The following is a 12,759-nucleotide window of genomic DNA, read 5'->3' on the forward strand; positions in this document are numbered from 1 at the left end:
TGTTCAAGCTGATCCTGAACCTGAAAGGACCTTGAAGAGAAAGCTAAGAGAAGCTAAAGCACAATTCTCTCTAGAGGGCCTAACAGAGCTTTTCAAGGAAGAAGAAGCCATGGCAGCCGAAAACAACAATGCCAACAATGCAAGCAAGGTGCTTGGTGACTTTACTGCACCTACTCCCGACTTCTATGGGAGAAGCATCTCAATCCCTGCCATTGGAGCAAACAACTTTGAGCTTAATCCTCAATTAGTTTCTCTAATGCAACAGAATTGCAAGTTTCATAGACTTCCATTGGAAGATCCTCATCAGTTCTTAGCTGAATTCTTGCAAATCTGTGACACTGTCAAGACCAATGGGGTTGATCCTGAGGTCTACAGACTTATGCTCTTCCCTTTTGTTGTAAGAGACAGAGCTAGGACATGGTTGGACTCACAACCTAAAGAAAGCCTGAACTCTTGGGAAAAGCTAGTCAATGCCTTCTTAGCAAAGTTCTTTCCACCTCAAAAATTGAGCAAGCTTAGAGTGGAAGTCCAAACCTTCAGATAGAAGGAAGGTGAATCCCTCTATGAAGCTTGGGAAAGATACAAGTAATTGATCAGAAGGTGCCCTTCTGACATGCTTTCAGAATAGAGTATCATAGGAATTTTCTATGATGGTCTGTCTGAACTGTCCAAGATGTCATTGGACAGCTCTGCTGGAGGATCTCTTCATCTGAAGAAGACGCCTGCAGAAGCTCAGGAACTCATTGAGATGGTTGCAAATAACCAATTCATGTACACTTCTAAAAGGAACCCTATGAATAATGGGACAAATAAGAAGAAAGGAGTTCTTGAGATTGATACTCTGAATGCCATACTGGCTCAGAATAAAATATTAACCCAACAAGTCAATATGATTTCTCAGAGTCTATCTGGAATGCAAGCAGCAACAAGCAGTACTAAGGAAGCTTCCTCTGAAGAAGAAGCTTATGATCCTGAGAACCCAGCAATGGAAGAGGTGAATTACATGGGAGAACCATATGGAAACACCTATAATCCTTCATGGAGAAATCATCCAAATATCTCATGGAAGGATCAACAGAGACCTCAACAAGGTTTCAACAACAATAATGGTGGAAGAAACAGGTTTGGCAATAGCAAGCCTTTTCCATCATCTTCTCAGCAACAGATAGAGAATTCTAAGCAAAGCCACTCTGACTTAGCAACCATTGTCTCTGATCTAATCAAAACCACTCAAAGTTTTATGACTGAAACAAGGTCCTCCATTAGAAATTTGGAGGCACAAGTGCGTCAGCTGATTAAGAAAATTACTGAACTCCCTCCTAGTACTCTCCCAAGCAATACAGAAGAGAATCCAAAGAGAGAGTGCAAGGCCATAAACACCTCTCACATGGCCGAACCTGGAGAGGAGGAAGAGGCAGTGATCTCCACTGAGGAAGACCTCAATGGACGTCCACTGGCCTCCATGGAATTCCCTATTGAGGAACCATGGAAATCTGAGGCTCACAATGAGGCCATAGAGATTCCATTAAATTTACTTCTGCCATTCATGAGCTTTGATGAGTATTCTTCCTCTGAAGAGGATGAAGATGTTACTGAAGAGCAAGTTGCTAAGTACCTTGGAGCAATCATGAAGCTAAATGCCAAGTTATTTGGTACTGAGACTTGGGAGGATGAACCTCCATTGCTCATCAAAGAACTGGATAACTTGACTAGGCAGAAATTACCTCTGAAGAGACAAGACCTTGGAAAATTCTTAATCCCTTATACCATAGGCACCATGACCTTTGAGAAGGCTCTGTGTGACCTGGGGTCAAGTATAAACCTTATGCCTCTCTCTGTAATGGAGAAGCTAGGGATCATTGAGGTACAAGCTGCTAGAATCTCACCAGAGACGGTAGACAATTCAAGGAAACAAGCTTATGGACTTGCAGAGGATGTCTTGGTAAAGGTTGAAGACCATTACATCCCTGCTAATTTCATAATTCTAGAGACTGGGAAGTGTATGGATGAATCCATCATCCTTGGCAGACCCTTCCTAGCCACAGCAAAAGCTGTGATTGATGTTGACAGACGAAAATTGATCATTCAAGTAAATGAAGACTCCCTTGTGTTTAAAGCTCAAGGATATCCCTCTGTAACCATGGAGAGGAAGCATGAAGAGCTTCTCTCAATACAGAGTCAAACAGAGCCCCCACAGTCAAACTCTAAGTTTGGTGTTGGGAGGCCACAACATTGCTCTGAACATCTGTGAGGCTCCATGAGAGCCACTGTCAAGCTATTGACATTAAAGAAGCGCTTGTTGGGAGGCAACCCAATCTTTAATTATCTATGTTAAATTTCTATTTTCTTTTGTTATTTTATGATTTCTGTAGGTTGATGATCATGTGAAGTCACAAAAACAATTGAAAAAGCAAAAACAGAAGAAAAAATAGAATTAAAAATAGAACACCCTGGAGGAGAAACTTATTGGTGTTTAAACGCCAGTAAGGGTAGCAGAATGGGCGTTAAATGCCCAGTATGGCACCATTCTAGGCGTTTAACGCCAGAAATGGGCACCAGGAATGGGCAAGAAGCTGGTGTTAAATGCCAAAAATGGGCAGCAGCCTAGCGTTTAACACCAGGATTGGCAGAAAGGGGCATTTTTGCACGCCACTTGGTGCAGGGATGAGATATCCTTGATACCTCAAGATCTGTGGACCCCACAGGATCCCCACCTACCCCACTTCTCTCTCTCTTCTTCACCCATTCCCCAAAAACCCCTCACCTATCAAATTCCACCATTCTCTTCAACACTCACATCCATTCTTCATAAACCCCACCTACCTCACCATTCAAATTTAAACCACTTTCCCACCCAAACCCACCCATAATGGCCGAACCATACTCCCCTCCATCTCCTCTATTTCTTCTTCTTCTACGCTCTTCTTTCTTCTTTTGCTCGAGGACGAGCAAACCTTATAAGTTTGGTGTGGTAAAAGCTAAAGCTTTTTGTTTTTTCATAACCATTTATGGCACAAAAGGCCGGAGAAACCTCTAGAAAGAGGAAAGGGAAGGCAAAAGCTTCCACCTCCGAGTCATGGGAGATGGAGAGATTCTTCTCAAGGGTGCATCAAGACCACTTCTATGAAGTTGTGGCCAAAAAGAAGGTGATCCCCGAGGTCCCTTTTAAGCTCAAAAAAGACGAATATCCGGAGATTCGACATGAGATTCTAAGAAGAGGTTAGGAAGTTCTCACCAACCCCATTCAACAAGTCAGAATCTTAATGGTTCAAGAGTTCTATGCCAATGCATGGATCACCAAGAACCATGATCAAAGTGTGAACCCGGACCCTAAGAATTGGCTTACAATGGTTCGAGGGAAATACTTAGATTTTAGTCCGGAAAATGTAAGGTTGGCATTCAACTTGCCCATGATGCAAGGAGATGCACACCCCTATACTAGAAGGGTCAACTTTGATCAAAGGGTGGACCAAGTCCTCATAGACATCTGTGAAGAGGGTGCTCAATGGAAGAGAGATTCAAGAGGGAAGCCGGTTCAACTAAGAAGGCATGACCTCAAGCCCATGGCTAGGGGATGGTTGGAGTTTATCCAACGCTCAATCATTCCCACTAGCAACCGGTCTGAAGTTACTATAGACCGAGCCATCATGATTCATAGCATCATGATTAGAGAGGAAGTAGAAGTTCATGAGGTTATATCCCAAGAACTCTACAAGGTGGCGGACAAGTCCTCTACTGTGGCAAGGTTAGCCTTCCCTCACCTCATTTGTCACCTCTGCAATTCAGTTGGAATTGACATAGAGGAAGACATCCTCATTGATGAGGATAAGCCCATCACTAAGAAAAGGATGGAGCAAATAAGAGAACCTCACCAAGAGCATGAGGATATTCCTCATCATGAAATCCCTGAGATGCCTCAAGGGATGCAATTTCCTCCACAAAACTATTGGGAGAAAATCAACACCTCCCTAGGAGAATTAAGTTCCAACATGGGACAACTAAGGGTGGAGCACCAAGAGCATTCCATCCTCCTCCATGAAATTAGAGAAGACCAAAGAACCTTGAGAGAGGAGCAACAAAGGCAAGAAAGAGACATTGAGGAGCTCAAGCACTCCATAAGATCTTCAAGAGGAAGAACAAGCCGCCATCACTAAGGTGGACCCGTTCTTTAATCTCCTTGTTCTTTATTTTCTGTTTTTTGAAAATTATGCTTTATGTTTATCTATGTTTGTGTCTTTATTACATGATCACTAGTGTCTAAGTGTCTATGGCTTAAAGCAATGAAAATGAATCCATCACCTTTCTTAAAATAAAAAATGTTTTTAATTGAAAAAGAAAAAAGAAGTTCATGAATTTCAAATTTTAAAACAGATTAATTATTTTGATGTGGTGGCAATACTTTTGTCTTTCTAAATGAATGCTTGAACAGTGCATATTTTTTATACTGTTGATTCATGAATATTAAAATTGTTGGCTCTTGAAAGAATGATGGAAAAGGAGAAATGTTATTTGATAATCTGAAAAATCATAAAATTGATTCTTGAAGCAAGAAAAAGCAATGAAAAGCTTGTAGAAAAAAGGATATATGCGAAAAAAAAAGAGAGAAAAAGAAAAAGCAAGCAGAAAAAGCCAATAACCCTTTAAACCAAAAGGCAAGCATAAAATAAAAAAGGGATCCAAGGCTTTGAGCATCAGTGGATAGGAGGGCCCACAGGAATAAAATCCTGGCCTAAGCGGCTAAACCAAGCTGTCCCTAGCCATGTGCTTGTGGCGTGAAGGTGTCAAGTGAAAACTTGAGACTGAGCGGTTAAAGTCATGGTCCAAAGCAAAAAGAGTGTGCTTAAGAGCCCTGGACACCTCTCACTAGGGACTTTAGCAAAGCTGAGTCACAATCTGAAAAGGTTCACCCAGTCATGTGTCTGTGGCATTTATGTATCTGGTGGTAATACTGGAAAACAAAGTGCTTAGGGTCACGGCCAAGACTTATAAAGTAGCTGTGTTCAAGAATCAACATACTTAACTAGGAGAATCAATAACACTATCTGGATTCTGAGTTCCTATAGATGCCAATCATTCTGAACTTCAAGGGATAAAGTGAGATGCCAAAACTGTTCAGAAGCAAAAAGCTAAAAGCCCCGCTCATCAAATTGATACTGATCTTCATAGATGTTTTTAGAATTTATTGTACATTCTATTCTTTTTATCCTATATGATTTTCAATTGCTTGGGGACAAGCAACAATTTAAGTTTGGTGTTGTGATGAGCGGATAATTTATACGCTTTTTGGCAGTTTTTAGTATGTTTTTAGTATATTTTAGTTAGTTTTTATTATATTTTTATTAGTTTTTAAATAAAATTCACTTTTTTGGACTTTACTATGAGTTTGTGTATTTTTCTGTGATTTCAGGTATTTTCTGGCTGAAATTGAGGGACCTGAGCAAAAATCTGATTCAGAGGCTGAAAAAGGACTGCAAATGCTGTTGGATCCTGACCTCCCTGGACGCAAAGTGGATTTTCTGGAGCTACAGAAACCCAATTGACGCGTTCTTAATTGCGTTGGAAAGTAGACATCTTGGGCTTTCCAGCAATATATAATAGTCTATACTTTGCCCAAGATTTGATGACCCAAACCGGCATTCCAAGTCAGCTCAAGAATTTTGGCGTTTAACGCTAGAACTGGCACAAAAGCTGGAGTTAAACGCCCAAACTGGCACAAAAGCTGGCGGTTAACTCCAAGAAAAGTCTCTACACATGAAAGCTTCAATGCTCAGCCCAAGCACACACCAAGTGGGCCCGGAAGAAGATTTCTGCATTAATTACTTATTTCTGTAAACCCTAGGCTACTAGTTCTCTATAAATAGGACCTTATACTTTGATATACTTTTAATCTTGGTTCTTCTGGTTCCCTCTCTGGGGCCGAAGCCAATGACCTCCATTATCACTTTTGTATTTTCAACGGTGGAGTTTCTACACACTATAGATTAAGGTGTGGAGCTCTGCTGTTCTTCATGAATTAATACAATTACTATTGTTCTTCTATTCAATTCACGCCTACTTCTTCTCTAAGATATTCATTCATTCTTCAACTTGATGAATGTGATGATCCATGACACTCATCATCAATCTCACCTATGAACATGTGCCTGACAACCACCTCTGTTCTACTAGCAATGGCTTGAATGCGTATCTCTTGGGTTTCTAATCTAAGATTGGAACCTTCGTGGTATAGGCTAGATTTATTGGCGGCCATTCCTGAGATCCGGAACGTCTAAACCTTGTCTGTGGTATTCTGAGTAGGATCTGGGAAGGGATGACTGTGACGAGCTTCAAACTCGCGAGTGTTGGGCGTGTGACAGACGCAAAAGGATCAATGGATCCTATTCCAACATGATCGTGAACCGACAGAAGATTAGCCGTGCGGTGACAGCGTGCGTAGAACATTTTCACTGAGAGGACGAGAAGTAGCCATTGACAACGGTGATGCCCAACATAAAGCTTGCCATGGAAAGGAGTATGAATGATTGGAAGAAGGCAATAGGAAAGCAGAGGTTCAGGAGGAACAAAGCATCTTCATACGCTTATCTAAAGTTCCTACCAATGAATTACATAAGTATCTCTATCTTTATCTAATTTTATGTTTTATTCATCTTTTAATTATCAATCCCCCATAACCATTTGAATCTGCCTGACTGAGATTTACAAGATGACCATAGCTTGCTTCAAGCCGACAGTCTCCGTGGGATCGACCCTTACTCACATAAGGTTTATTACTTGGACGACCCAGTGCACTTGCTGGTTAGTTGTGCAGAATTGTGACAAAGTGTGATTCACGTTTAAGAGCTTCAAGTCTTTGGCGCTATTGTTGATGATCACAATTTCGTGCACCAGTACGCATAACCAAAATTCACCTGCTTGCGTATGCAACACAGTGCCCGCGTACGTGAGACCCCCAGGCAGTAGAAAATGCCCGCGTCGCGTGCACAGGTTCGCGTACACATGCTGCATCAGACTCAGAAAAATTTTAATGTTGTAGAATTTCAGTTTTAAATACCATACTTTAAATGCTCATAACTTCCTCTACAGAACTCCTTTTCCTCAAACTTTATACCATTTTAAAGCTCTTTAAACCATCTTTAATTTAAAATAAAAAGCAACCAATTTCAAAGATTGAGGCTCATGTTATGATCTGCCAAAGTTCACTAAAAATAGGTTTTTACCAAAAGAGTCAATTCTCTAGTTTTCCGAAACTTCAACACCAAACCAACTCAAAACATACTCAAAACAACCCAAAATCCACAATAGACACTCTCCAATCATTTATCAATTACCTAAATATCAAAACCATTTAATACTCACCTCATCCAACTTCAAGTTCAACCTAAATTCACACCAAAGTTCCTCAATACCACCATTCTATATTTCCAACAATCATCAAAGTTACATATATCAAATCTTTCATCCAATTAGTCCTATTATCATCAATCAATTCATTTAATTCATCAGATCTCCTCAATCATTTGTTTTCAACTTGAGCCGTAATAACCAATAATCAATATCCTCATCAACATTCATCTTCAAACATCAACACCCACCACCATAACTCATTAAAGTCATCTTACTCATCAATAATCATTATCTACCAACATATATATATATATATATATATATATATATATATATATATATATATATATATATATATATATATATATATATATATATATATATCACTACTAGAAAACTAGTTATTACAGACGATATTTCAAACAGATTTTATCCCACAGAAATACAGACAGATTTTGCAAGGGATTTTTTGTCAGAAACATAAGAAAATGAATTAGTATAAATTACAGACAGAAAAGAGAATCCATCAAAAATTCTGCTAGCAAAATTAATTTCGTGGGATATAGTTACCGACGGAAAATCCGTCTATAATTAAATGAACAAATATGCTGCGTTTTATTAAATTATTACAGATAGAAAATCTGTTTGTAATTTAAAATATTCCGTCGGAAATATTAAAATAAAGGTTTGGGGATCATGTTCTCCTCTTCATTTCACATCACACTTCTGCGCCTCCATACTTATCCCCTCTAAATGCTCCATCGGCGGTGCTATCAGCCTTACACCGCCATCGCACCGAACCTCCATTGAACTGAACTTCCATCGCACCGTGGCTCTGTCGTACCCCTTCCCAGTTCTTTTCCGTCGCACCCCTTCCATTGGTCTTGCTTGCGTCGCTCCCTTTCGAACCCTAATGTGCGTTTCTCTCTTCGATCTCGCCACTAGTGCTTGCTCTTCTCTGTGTGTTGCTACGTCTCTCTCTTCGATCTTGCCTCATCTGTGCAGGTAACTCTAATCTCCTTTCTCTTTCATCGCTGTTTTTTTTCATTCAATTCCATCGCTAACTCTAATTATATTATCCTATGTTCCATCACAAACTCTAATTCTATTTCCTATTCTATGATAAGAACTTGTAATGGTTACAGTTCTTTATTTTGTGTTCTTATAAACTTGTTTGTGAAATCAAGGTTCCTGAATGTATTGACTAGTTTCATTTTGGTTGAATTTTTTGGGGTTTAGGTTTTTATTGATGCAATGTTTCTTTTCATTTTTTGCTGAAGATTGATTGGCTGAACAAGTTTCTTGAATAGCCTTACCTTGATAAGGTATTTGCATTTTGAATAAGCTTTGACCCTTTTTCATTTTTGCTTTTTACCTTGGTTGTTTGTTTGTCTTAGTGTGTTAATTGTTCTATTTTTTAGGCAATTTTGAATAAGATTGCGAAGAATATTGCGAAGCCCATAATTGCTGAGTAGATTTTGAAATACAAAATTAATTCTGTTGAGTTTGACACTCTGACACTGGGATGCCTGTCCCCAACTTTTCAAGGTTAGTAGATCTAGATTCAAGATAAAAGATATAAAATACTTGATACATTCTGTTGTATAGTGTATAGTTGTATACAATTCTGGATTTGTTATCTCGTTGCACATTTTGGTATTGACATTTTAGGCTGTAGCCATATAGGTATGAGCTTATCAAGATGAATCATTTTAGAGAATTATCACTTAGCATTGTTCAGTTATTCTCTAAGCAGGTATGTCAAATCTCTAAATGACCTTTATGCTTTGTCTTTTGCTGGCTTTGATATCTTACCATAATTTTTTTAATTTATATTTTTAAGATTTTATATGGACTGGCTCTATTAAAGGATGCTGGCATTATTCATTGTGATCTGAAGCCAGAAAACATTCTTTTATGTACAAGGTTGGTTTTTTATGTGGTGTTGATGAGCGGATAATTTATACCCTTTTTGGCATTGTTTTTATATAGTTTTTAGTATGTTTTTGTTACTTTTTATTATATTTGTATTAGTTTTTATTCAAAAATCACATTTCTGGACTTTACTATGATTTTGTATATTTTTCTGTAATTTTAGGTATTTTTTTACTAAAATTGAGGGATCTGAGCAAAAATCCGATTCAGAGGCTGAAAAAGGACTACAGATGCTGTTGGATTCTGACCCTCATGCACTCGAAATGGATTCTCTCGAGCTACAGATATCCAATTGACGCGCTCTTAATTGCATTGGAAAGTAGACATACTGGGCTTTCCAGCAATATATAATACTTTATACTTTGCCCAAAATTTGATGGCCCAAACTAGCGTCCAAAGTCAGCCTAAAACTTTCTGGCGTAAAACGCTAGAACTGGCACCTTTTTCGGCGTTAAATGCCCATTCTGGTACCCAGGGTGGCGTTTAATTCCAACTTTGGGCATATGAACGTGAAAGCTTGAAAGCTCATCCCAGGAACGCACCAAGTGGGTCCTGGAAGTGGAATTCTGCACTATCTGCACTTAGTTACTCATTTTCTGTAAACCTAAGTTACTAGTCTAGTATAAAAACTACTTTTAGAGATTCATTTTGGACCTCATGACATTTTACACTTCATATTGTATCTTCTACGGCATGAGTCTCTAAACCCCATAGGTAGGGGTGAGGAGCTCTACTGTGTTTCAATGGATTAATGCAATTACTACTATTTTTCATTCAATCACGCTTGATTCTATTCTAAGATACTCACTCGTGCTTCAATATAGAGAATATGATGATCCATGACACTCATCATTATCCTCAACCTATGAACGCGTGCCTGACAACCACTCCCGTTCTATCTGAGCTCAACGTATTCATTGGGCGACAGCTTGAGTGCGTATCTCTTGGGTTTCTAATCCACGGACTGAGTCCGGAGGTTAGAACCTTCGTGGTATAGGCTAGAACCAATTGGTAGCATTCCTGGGATCCGGAAAGTCTAAACCTTGTCTGTGGTATTCCGAGTAGGATCCGAAAAGGGATGACTGTGACGAGCTTCAAACCTGCGAATGTTGGGCGCAGTGACAGTGTGCAAAAGGACAAGGGTCCTATTCCGATGCTAGTGGGAACTGACAGATGATTAGCCGTGTGGTGATAGCCCATATGGATTTGTTTTCATCTGAGAGGATCATACAGCTTGCCATTGAAGGAAGCCATGCATGTTTGGAGAAGAAGACAGTAGGAAAGCAGAGATTCAGACGATAGAGCATCTCTGGAACGTCAGCCTGTTTCTCATTACTGAATCAAAAGTACTATTTATATCATGTTATTTATTTTTCATAAATACAATCACTCTTATCATTAATCTCCTGACTAAGATTTACAAAATAACCATAGCTTGCTTCAAGCCGAGAATCTCCGTGGGATCGACCCTTACTCACGTAAGGTATTACTTGGACGACCCAGTGCACTTGTTGGTTAGTTATGCGGAGTTGTGAAAAGTGTAATCACAATTTCGTGCACCAAGTTTTTGGTGCCATTGCCGGAGATTGTTCGAGTTTGGACAACTGACGGTTTATTTTGTTGCTTAGATTAGGAAAATTTGTCTTTTTGGTTTAGAGTCACTAACATTGAGTCTTCTATTATTGTTTTGGGTTAAAATTTTCAAATCCTTATTTTATTTTTCTAAACTATTTTCGAAAATTTCTAAAAACCAATAACTTCATAATTTAGTCTTCTGTTTGAGTTTAGTTTCATATTTTAAGTTTGGTGTCAATTGCATGATATTATTTTTCTTTCAATTTTCGAATTATATGTTCTTAGTTCTTTATTGATCTTCAAATTGTTCTTGATAATTTCCTTATTTGATCTTTAAAATTTCTTGTTTGGTGATTGTTGCTGTTTATCTTATACATTTTCGAATTATTAGTGTCCAAAATATAAAAATTTTTAAGTTTGGTGTCCTTGGTGTTTCTATTTTCTTAAAAATTTTTAAAATTTGTTCTTGGTGTTCATCCTGATATTCAAAGTGTTCTTGGTGTTCATCTTGGCATTCAAAGTTTTCTTGTTTGTCTTCTTTGTTTTGATCTAAAAATTCTAAGTTTGGTGTCATTTTATTGTTTTTCTCTTTCCTCACTAAATTCAAAAATATCTTTTTCTATTTATTAAATTGAATTTTCAAAAATTTCATTTACAAATTCAGATTTTTTTTAATTTTTTATTTTATCTTATCTTAGTTATAAAATTTCAAAATTCAAAATCTTTTTCAAAAATCATATCCAAAGTTTTTCAAATCTTCTTAATTAATTAATTATTTTAGTTTTCGAATTTCTTTCTATTTTTCTTCTAGTTTTCGAAATTTATATTTCATTCTCCAATTATTTTATTTTATCTTATATTTTTTTATTTATTCGGTTTGTTTTTAATTAAATAAAATAAAAATAAAAATATATTTTATTTGCAATTCACATCAATTCCCTTTTTTCCATCATGGATCTAAGTGGAAATGAACAGTCCAGAAGGACTCTGGGGTCATATGCCAACCCCATTACTGCTGCATACGAGAGTAGCATCTGTATAACCCCCCCCATCGGAGCAAGCAGTTTTGAGCTAAATCTTCAGCTCATTATTATGGTGCAGCAAAATTGCTAGTATTCTAGTCTTCCACAGGAAGAACCTACTGAGTTTCTGGCACAATTCTTACAAATTGCTGATACAGTACGTGATAAAGAAGTGGATCAAGATGTCTACAGATTATTATTGTTTCCATTTGCTGTAAAAGATCAAGCTAAGAAGTGGTTAAATAACCAACCCACAACAAGCATAAGAACATAGAAACAGTTATCAGACAAATTCCTGAATCAATATTACCCTCCAAAAAGGATGACACAGCTAAGGCTGGACATCTAAGGCTTTAAACAAGAGGATGATGAATCCCTTTATAATGCCTGGGAGAGGTACAGAGGGATGCTAAGGAAATGCCCCTCTGAAATATTTTCAGAGTGGGTGTAGTTAGACATCTTTTACTATAGGCTTATAGAAAAAGCTCAAATATCTCTAGCTCACTCAGCTGGTAGATCTATACATATGAGAAAGACAATTGAAGAGGCTCAAGAGATTGTTGATACAATTGCTAGAAATCAGCATCTGTACTTGAGTAGTGAGTCCTCCCTGAAAGAAGAGGCTAAAGCAGTATCCACTGAACTTAGTCATCAAGAACAAGTTGCTAAACTCAATCAGCAATTGCTTATCATAACAAAACAATTCGAAGAATTCAAAGAGATGCTCCAAGACTAATGCTAACCAAAATATGGAAGCACAGTTGGATCAGACAAGACAGCAGCTATCTAAACAGATAACAGAAGAATGCCAAGTTGTTCAATTAAGGAATGGGAAAACACTGAATGTATCAATCCAAGGTAGCAGGAAGCCAAGAAAGGAACA

At 38.0% G+C, this 12,759-nt stretch overlaps 1 non-coding gene across 1 annotated transcript; it reads right to left on the reverse strand.

Moving 5' to 3' along the window:
* Positions 1–511: 511 nt before the first annotated feature.
* LOC148553670 (small nucleolar RNA R71) lies at positions 512–619 on the reverse strand. Its single transcript, XR_015893661.1, has one exon. It is a non-coding gene; the product is annotated as a small nucleolar RNA R71 (small nucleolar RNA).
* Between the last annotated feature and the right edge of the window lie 12,140 nt (positions 620–12,759).

This window comes from Arachis ipaensis, chromosome B7 (genome assembly GCF_059453495.1).
Source record: "Arachis ipaensis isolate K30076 ecotype BB chromosome B7, ASM5945349v1, whole genome shotgun sequence".
Lineage (NCBI taxonomy): Eukaryota > Viridiplantae > Streptophyta > Magnoliopsida > Fabales > Fabaceae > Arachis > Arachis ipaensis.